This window comes from Passer montanus, unplaced genomic scaffold (assembly GCF_014805655.1).
Source record: "Passer montanus isolate IOZ18808 unplaced genomic scaffold, ASM1480565v1 scaffold32, whole genome shotgun sequence".
In the NCBI taxonomy this organism is placed as follows: domain Eukaryota; kingdom Metazoa; phylum Chordata; class Aves; order Passeriformes; family Passeridae; genus Passer; species Passer montanus.
Genome location: NW_024367930.1, coordinates 396,208 through 404,646, shown reverse-complemented (window position 1 = coordinate 404,646; position 8,439 = coordinate 396,208).

Genomic DNA, 8,439 nt, shown 5'->3' with positions numbered 1-8,439 from the left:
ATGCTGACAAGTTTCTAATCTGAAAGTGGTGCTCTTAGAGATCTCTTACCTTCATAATCTTTATGTCCTAAATGCAAACACTAATTGATAGATCTAGCTACATAAAACTGTTGTCCCTTTGCTTTGTGAAACTGTAATGGCTTTGCGCAAACACAGGGGGAAAAAAGTGTATTTGTTCTGTGTTAATGGTTTATGCCTTAAACATTGTTATGAAGGGGTTTCGTCCATTATAGCAAAAACTGTAAAGAGAACCACAGAACCCCAACCCTCCTTGAAGATGCCTGACTCAAACTTTGGACTGTGAGATAAGCAAATAAGATTAAGGGGATGCTATTGTTCTACCATCTCAGGTATAGGGAGAAATAAACAAAGCTGAGGGAAAGGAATGCATCCACAAGAAAGCCAAATGCAGCAGAAAATCGTCCCTGACTGGGTTTCCTGTGGGGACACCACAGCCCCTGGAGACCAGGTTTGCACTGACTTCCCCCAACTGAGGAGGGAGGAAGAGGCTTCACAGTGTTGTTATAGGCAACAACCAGATAAGGCCAAATCAACAATTTGAGAAAGCCAGATTAAAATAAAAAGGGAATAGACTTTATTTTGCAAATCGAAATACAATCTCTGCCTGCCACAATCAAAAGGACAGCATCGAGCCCGGGACTTGACCCTGGGTGAACACAGGTCTGACACCCTCTCACATCAGATCTATGAAGTTCATGAAGTCTGCTCTGGCGAGCCATGGTTTATTCCAGTGTGACGTCATGGCTTACCTCAGTTACCCAGGTCCTTCCCCAGGTGTCAGTCACCTCTCTTTTCCGCCACCCTTGACTCCTGCTGGGCACTGTCTATCAACCCAGAAATTACAGATGGCATCAAGTGATTGGCAGGTTCAAAGGATGCTCTCCACCCCCTGGGGGGCCATTGGCCGATCCAGGTGTCCCTTTCACCTGAGACCCCCTCCCCCTGTACCTGGTTGGTGGTCCCTGTATTCACTCCCCTCCCCACCTCCCAGGTAAAAGGGCAGGCAGACTACACAGTTGGGAGTTCTGTTGGAGTTGTTGCAGGATTGAGAGGCCATGCGGCGCAAAATAAAAACTCTGGATTAAAAACTCCATCAGGACCCACTCCTTTCTTCACCATCGCCTTAAAGATTTCTCCAGCTTAGGAAGGCCTGAGGAGTGACCCTCTTCAACAGCAAGTTCCAGCCCGTAAGCGCTGGAGCTCAGGGCATGCCCGGACTTGTCCCCATGTGCTCAGCTGTGACTACAGGTAGCTAAATAGCATCTTCAGCAGCAGGAACCAGACAAGTCAAGGCCATCCTGTTCAGTAATATTGGTAAAATCCAATAGTGGTTATATACTGTTTTTCTTGCCTGAAGATAGGTTTCTTTTGTTTCTTTCTCTTTCTTCGAATATTCATATGGTCCTCATCCCCTGTCTGGTGTTAGAAGAATTCTATCTTCAAGTAGACAGTAAAAGTATCTGGGGAAGGATTTGAATATTCCTGTAGTCCGCTGTCCCCCTTCCGGTGTTGGAGTAATCCCGCCTCCTGCTTGGATAAAGCTGTCTTGGGGAAAACAATACCATGTCCAGGAGCAGAAACATGTAAAATACAAGTTACGGGAACTGGGCATTCACATGCTAGTCCAGAGCTGTCCTCAGTTGTTATTGGCCGATGATGGTTTAAGTGCTCCAAGATTCACTCAGAATTTCTGCAGGAGCTACTCCCTTCAGTTGCTAATTTGGACTCTTATTCTGTGAACACCTGTGTGTGTTACAATCTAGTGAGGTAATCGATTTCCCAACCCCAGTGTAAGATTTCTAAGACCTGGGTGCTTTCTATAATGTTATAGGTAAAAATGAAATATGCCCAATTCTAATAAAATAAAAATAAATTTATTCATGACCATGTTACAGTCCTGACAGCTGACAATCAAACGGACAGTGCAACACCCTCGGGAGATAGGCTGGGTGGACGTGGATCTGGTCTCTAGCACACCAAATCCCCCTGTGTCCACACTGGCTGTTCCAAGGCTGCAGTTCTTATACTCTTTTATTTTGCCCGCAGCAGAGTCTCTTTGTCTCCTTTTTGAGTTCTTCATATTCAAGTTGGTTCTTTTCTTCAGTCCGGGCTGCACAAAGCCTTCGTCCGGGAACTGATCAATACATTTTCCCAACTGCCGTAATCTTGTATTCAGGCGGCAGGTGTTGATGGCTCTGGTTATCTCAGATGGGTATCATGTCTGGGCCATCATTTCTTGGGTGTCACTGGACACATGCCTCCATGAATGCCCATCTCCTGTGCAGCCAAAGTTTCCTTTGTATGTAAATGTCCTGGTATCTCCTTGCTAGTCTGCCGCCGTTTCGCCATCCTGAGAATGAAATTCCTACCCCCTGCTTCTCCTTATGTACAGCCAGTTTGGTTTATGTATTTTATAGAAGTCTATATATATTTTATCTACACAAATTACTAACTATATCATTAACATATACATTCTAAAAGCATTATTAGATTTATATTTCTATAATTACGAACATATCATATTTATATAAGCACAAATTTAATACATTTATCACAGTGTAATAGATAAGGGTAGTAATTTGTGGGAATAAAAGGTGTATCAAAATATATCTGTATAAAATGAACTACTGGTGTACAAGGAGGGGGGGAGATTCTTCCCCAGGATGGCCGAAACCGGGGCAGATGGACAGAGAGGCACCACCACATTTGCATTCGAAGAAAACTGGCTGCACAGGAGATGGGCATTCACAAGGACCTGCACCCACTGATGCCCAAGCGATGATGGCCCAGACAAGACACCTATCTGAGAGGACCAGGGCCATCAACGCCTTCCATCTGAATGCCAGATTCCGGGAATCGGGGAAGCATATTGTTCTATTCCCGGACGGAGGCCGAGCCAGAGAAAGAAACCAACTTGAATATGAAGAACTCAGAAAGAAACAAAGACATCCTGCCGCAGGTGAAATAAACTGTATAAGAACTGCTGCCTCCGAGCAGCCAGTGTGGACGGGGTAGAATTGGTACTAGCGAGGCCAAACTCGCGTTCACCCACATCACCTCCCGGGGGTGGTACACTGTCCGATTTGGTTCCGTGCTGTCGAGACTGTATTGCGGCCGCAAAATAGATTTTATTTTTTTGTATTTTTATTAAAATTGGCTATTTTTCATTTTTCATCTATAACAACAGTATGGTGTAACCTCTGGTCAGAAGCGCTGAACATCCATCTTCCTGTACACAAACCAGCCCAGCTGTGAAACCCCCAGCCCCACAGGCCACAATCACAGGACAGTCATGTGAGAGGCAACTGAGGGGGTGTCATAATCCACCAAAAACCCCTGCAAGGTGCTCCCCAGACTTATTTCTGAGGCCTTGCACCACAGCATTGCATGTGATGCAAAGGGAGGCAAACAGCCCAGAATCCGCTGCAAGAGCCCGTACCAAACTGCACCCCTGCCAAGGGAGGTACCTGGGCATTCCCACCCAGCCTGAGCATATATTAATCCACTGGATTCTATCCTTTTTGGGAGGGACACTCACCACCCAGAACACCAGCTGGAGAGGTTCAACAGAATATAGTTGGGATTCATGGAGTATTGGGACACAAGACAGATAATGGACTTTGGACCTGGTTAAGAAGAGATTTAATAACAGGATGCCTTGGCAAAAGCAAACGGAACTTTGAAAATTAGACCTAGATTGCAAGAAGATTCAATCAGACAGGTTTACCAGAAAAAGAAAATCTCATTAAACTCTGCAAGCAAGAGACATTGTTATATCATAAGTTTGTGTATGTGATTTTAAAATAAAAATAAAATAAAACCAGCCAATTCCTCTGCTGTGAAGCAGCTCTGTCTTCAGGAGCAAATTATTTTCTCTTTTTTGATCAAAAAAAGCCCATATAGATTTGTTTGGGTGTGGGTGTGGAAGGGGGGAGGAATGTTTGGGAGTTTTTTGTTTATATTGTGATTACAGAAATAAGGATGGAAGTACTCAAGTGAGCATCTTATGCTAACTAATTTGAAGTCAAGCTCATTTCTAGTATTACTGTTGATAAAAATGGTTGCTTGTTTATTTCATCATTATCTCCCTTTCCATAGTGTTCAGCGTTTTTAAGGTAAAACTAAAGTAAAACACAATTTAAGAGAAAGGTTTTGACACTCTAGAGAAAGCAGAAACGAAAACCACTTAACAAGGTAGTGATAAAATTAAGATTTTTGTTTTAGGAAAAAAACAAGACTCTTGAAAGATCAAATCATGCCACTCAATTTTAAATCTCTTGATCTGTTATATTACCATTCATATAAAAAAAGGTATCTCGAGTGAGCCAGTTTATTGCAATGGTTCTTAGTAGTTTGTCTTTAGTGGCTGAGATTGCACTTTGTACTTTTGAAAAGACAGGTATATGGCATGAAATGTGAACTCAACTTTCCTGTTAAAACAGAGAGGTTCTGTTCCCTCTCAAGGTTCAGAGTAGTGATGCCTATCATCTCTTCTTCTCTCTGAAGAGAATAAGACTTAATTCCTCTTGTCTTCTCAGTGTGAACAATTTCAGCCTTTATAGTACCTTTCAGCATTTTCAGACAGTGCTTGCTCTTGCTCTTCATGGCCTCGTGCATTTTGAACACCCTCACAAATATGACTTCTCCCTCATGCCACTCATCATCTTTATTCAATTAACCTCTTCCCTCACTTTTACTTGCACTGAGTTCAGGCCAGTATCTGGAAGGTGAATACATGAATGCAGAAATAAATACCATGGACTGTTTGCTATGAACTCAGGCACAAGGTAAAGAAATTTCTTATTTGATATCCAGTAATTTACTTAGAGCAACCTATACTTTGTACAATGAAGAATTACAGAGCTGACAAAGAAACTTTGGGTTTTGTTTGTTCCTTGACTCGAATGGTGTTAAGCTCCTATCTCATTGTTGGCATGGTTTTGTATTTGTAATACTGATAATGATTCTGCAGAGGCATAATCTCCTAGAACAGTGTCATCTGGTGGTGGTTGTAAGTCACAACATCTAAATAGAAAAGTAAAATTAGCAATCAGATCAGGCTAGAAAAATGCTCTGATTATCTATTTTATTTAGATTAAAGCTTTTAGGGTTCAAATCACAGGACTATAATGAATTCACTTTGCACAACTGCTTCTCATTCTGTAGGTTGCAGGTATAATGAGTTGCCACAATTTTCACTGTCAGGTAATGTGCTGTGTTTTGTAACATTTGTATTGAAGTAAAGATCAAAATACTTCCGAACTGAAAATTATTACCTGTGCAACTGTGCATTATATACTCCCTGACTACTTTAACACCAACAATAATATTTTGATTTTTATGAGTAGGAGTAGAAACTGCAAATATTACTAATTGCAACATTCTGTAAACTGTGTGCAAAGAACAGTAGTTTGTACAGAAGTTCTGGAGAGTAACTCCTGTTACATGACAAGCGCTCCTTCATTCTTAAGTGTTTTTTACTCTACTACCAGTTCTGAACTTGAAGAGGCACTCAGTGGGATTACTTGAGTTTAAAGTTAAGCAAATTGTTCAGCAAAGAGCAATCTGAATGTTTGTGAGCAATCTGAAATAACTTGCAAAATAAAACTGTCCAGCTCCTGACTGTCTACATCTCCCTTGCAGCAGGCTCTAGTTCTCAGGGGAAACTCAGCACAGTAAGTCAGAGAAATTGTTGTTTTGCCAGGTTAGTTTTCTGCAGACTGAACATGCACAAATGACTAAGGAGATGATCTCACAAGCACTGAAGCTAACAAAAGGCAAGGAATGAGAAGGCAGGCATGTGTGGGCTGGTGTTGCTGACAATTAGAAAAATCTAGACTGGCATAAGAGTAGTTAAGAGTAGCCTTTTACCCAATACCCTTTCCCAAAGAAATACCTTAATGACTGCTATAGATTGAATTTAAACAACCTTTATTCTTAATTATCTACCATAATGAGTGCCTTTTGCGAGTATACATTTATCTTTTGCAGACAGTACCATGACGTCATATTTCTCCCTTGTAATCTGTTAACTGGTGTACTTAAGGAATATAAAAAAGGAGGGGCATATCTTCACTTTTAATTACTTCTTTTAATTTTACAAATAAATCTGCTAGGATCAAATCAACCCTTTAGAAATAAGGTATCATTCAGTTAAATATGGAATTTTGACATTCTTTTTGTAAGAATGTAGTTTGAGACATTTTCCCCAGGATTTCTGTAGGGTTTAGAGTAAACGCTTTGTATGTTTCAATATGTTTCAATCAAACTTGCTCAGATGCTAAAACATTTAAATCCCATTTACAAAGCTTATGATAGAGTTTTGCAGAGTTATCATACATATCTTCAGAATCTGGATACTGCTACTTAACGAGGGATTCCACTTTGTATTATTGGAGCAATACTAGACACATAGCTATGTATCACAAAAGATACCAATTCAGGAGCACAAAAATTCACATTCTGTTTTTTTTTTAATGCCACCAATCTATATGTGATTCAATGATATCTACAAATATTATTTCATCTCTTTCTAAAACCCAGGTTAGGCACCTCCTGTTATGAACAGGGGGTGATTAAGCACCTTGAAATTTACACAAAGACCTGCTGTAGTAAAAAAAGTCCTCTAGAAAATATCCATTTATCATATGATTACCAGATTAGTGTTATTACAACCCATTATCAGAGTTTCAACTAATAAATCCCCTTACCATTTTCTGTAGTAATTAAGAATTTAGTGTAGGAAAAAAATACTTATTTTATCATAGTTTCTCATCTCATATTTGTTCTATTCCACACAGTCTTTAGTCCTACAAAAACATCAGTACATGAGAAACGCTCACAACATACCATTTCAAGCTTTATATTTTCCAAGGAAATAATACAGAGCTCTCTTTTGTGTTGTATACATTTTAGGAATGAATTCAAAAAGCTGTGCTTTGCTATTTGATAGCTACAGGAGCTAGTGTCCTTTCAATTATGCATCTGTCCATCAAATTCACATATTACGTTATTGAAAGTTGTTAAAAGGTTTCCCAAAGCATTCACTGGCCAATGCTCCTCTCACTTGATAATCTCTGAATTTTACCGCCACGCTGCTGCATGTCATATTTAGAGGAAACAGAGGCTACCTCGCTGAAGCAGAAAATGTTTAATTTTTATGGATGCAATAAACTTAATTGCCCATTTTATCTTATTTCCTTATGGACTGCTATTCAGATGGTTTTGTCCTTTTAGTTCCGGGGACTTTTCCTACAATTCTGTTTCAACCTACAGGAAAGATACCCTACAAATCTTCAAGATACTTACCTGGCTATTACAGCTTGTAGGTTCAGATTAACTCTTTTGAACGTGTTTGAAGTCAACAGTTATTCTCAACAAAAATCAGTAGAGTCTGCAAGTCACTGCTGTCATCTGAAGTATGCATATTAGTCTTAACAGGAACACACAAACAAAAGGGTCACTACCAGTCACAGTTTATCTACAACTAAACAGATTGCAAAAAAAGATTTTTATTTTTTTAAAAAAGTGGTGGTTTTTTTCTGCTACATTAAACAAACATAAAAATATGTTTGTTTAATGTAGCAAAAAAAAACCCCTTGGAAAACCAGCAGTTTATTTTTGCTATAGATTTATCTTGATTATTTTTTTAGTTTGTGTAAAAGAAATTGGAAAATTATTTCCTATCCACTTCCCCCCACCCCCCTAAAATTACTTAGAGATTTCAGGAGTGTATTTCAGTGAAAACATTTCTGGGCATTTGTGATTATTGCATACAGCCTCCCTAGTAGGAAGCTTTACAGAAGAACATGTGGTTCATCGTTTCTTGCAAACAGCACCATGTATTTTTTTAGACTTCATGCAATGTCATTGTCAACACAGTAAATTTCAAAATCCCGTTGTTGGAGAATGAATGCTGGCTGCTGCTGACAGCCCTCTGCACGTACATTCGCAGCACTGAACATACACACACACGCACAAAAGTCATCCAACAAGGGATCTAAAGCCAGAAGTTTTAACCTTGCACAGCCAAGAACATTTCTGCCATAGACTCGGGGAGACAGTAGTAACAATACTAGCAAACACTGCCATTTCACCCTCAATGATACTTTAGTTGTAACAGTGTCTCTCAGGTTTACAAACAGAAAGCTACTCAAAAAAAAAAAAAAAAAAAAAAAAAGTCGCGACTTTCCTATTAGCAGATACGTGCCCAGGCAGCTTCAAAAAGGGACTATTGGGCATTTTTTAGTCGGAAGCTTTCACAAGCCTCCATTTTGTTACCTTGCTGTCGGGTTCTTCGGCTTGTGAAAGCTTGTTCTCGACACTATCGCTGACCGACTCAGGAGGACTCTCACACAAGGCCTTACAGACCCTCAGGGTCAGCATTTTGGCAAATCGAGGGTCTCCGTGGCGGTTTAA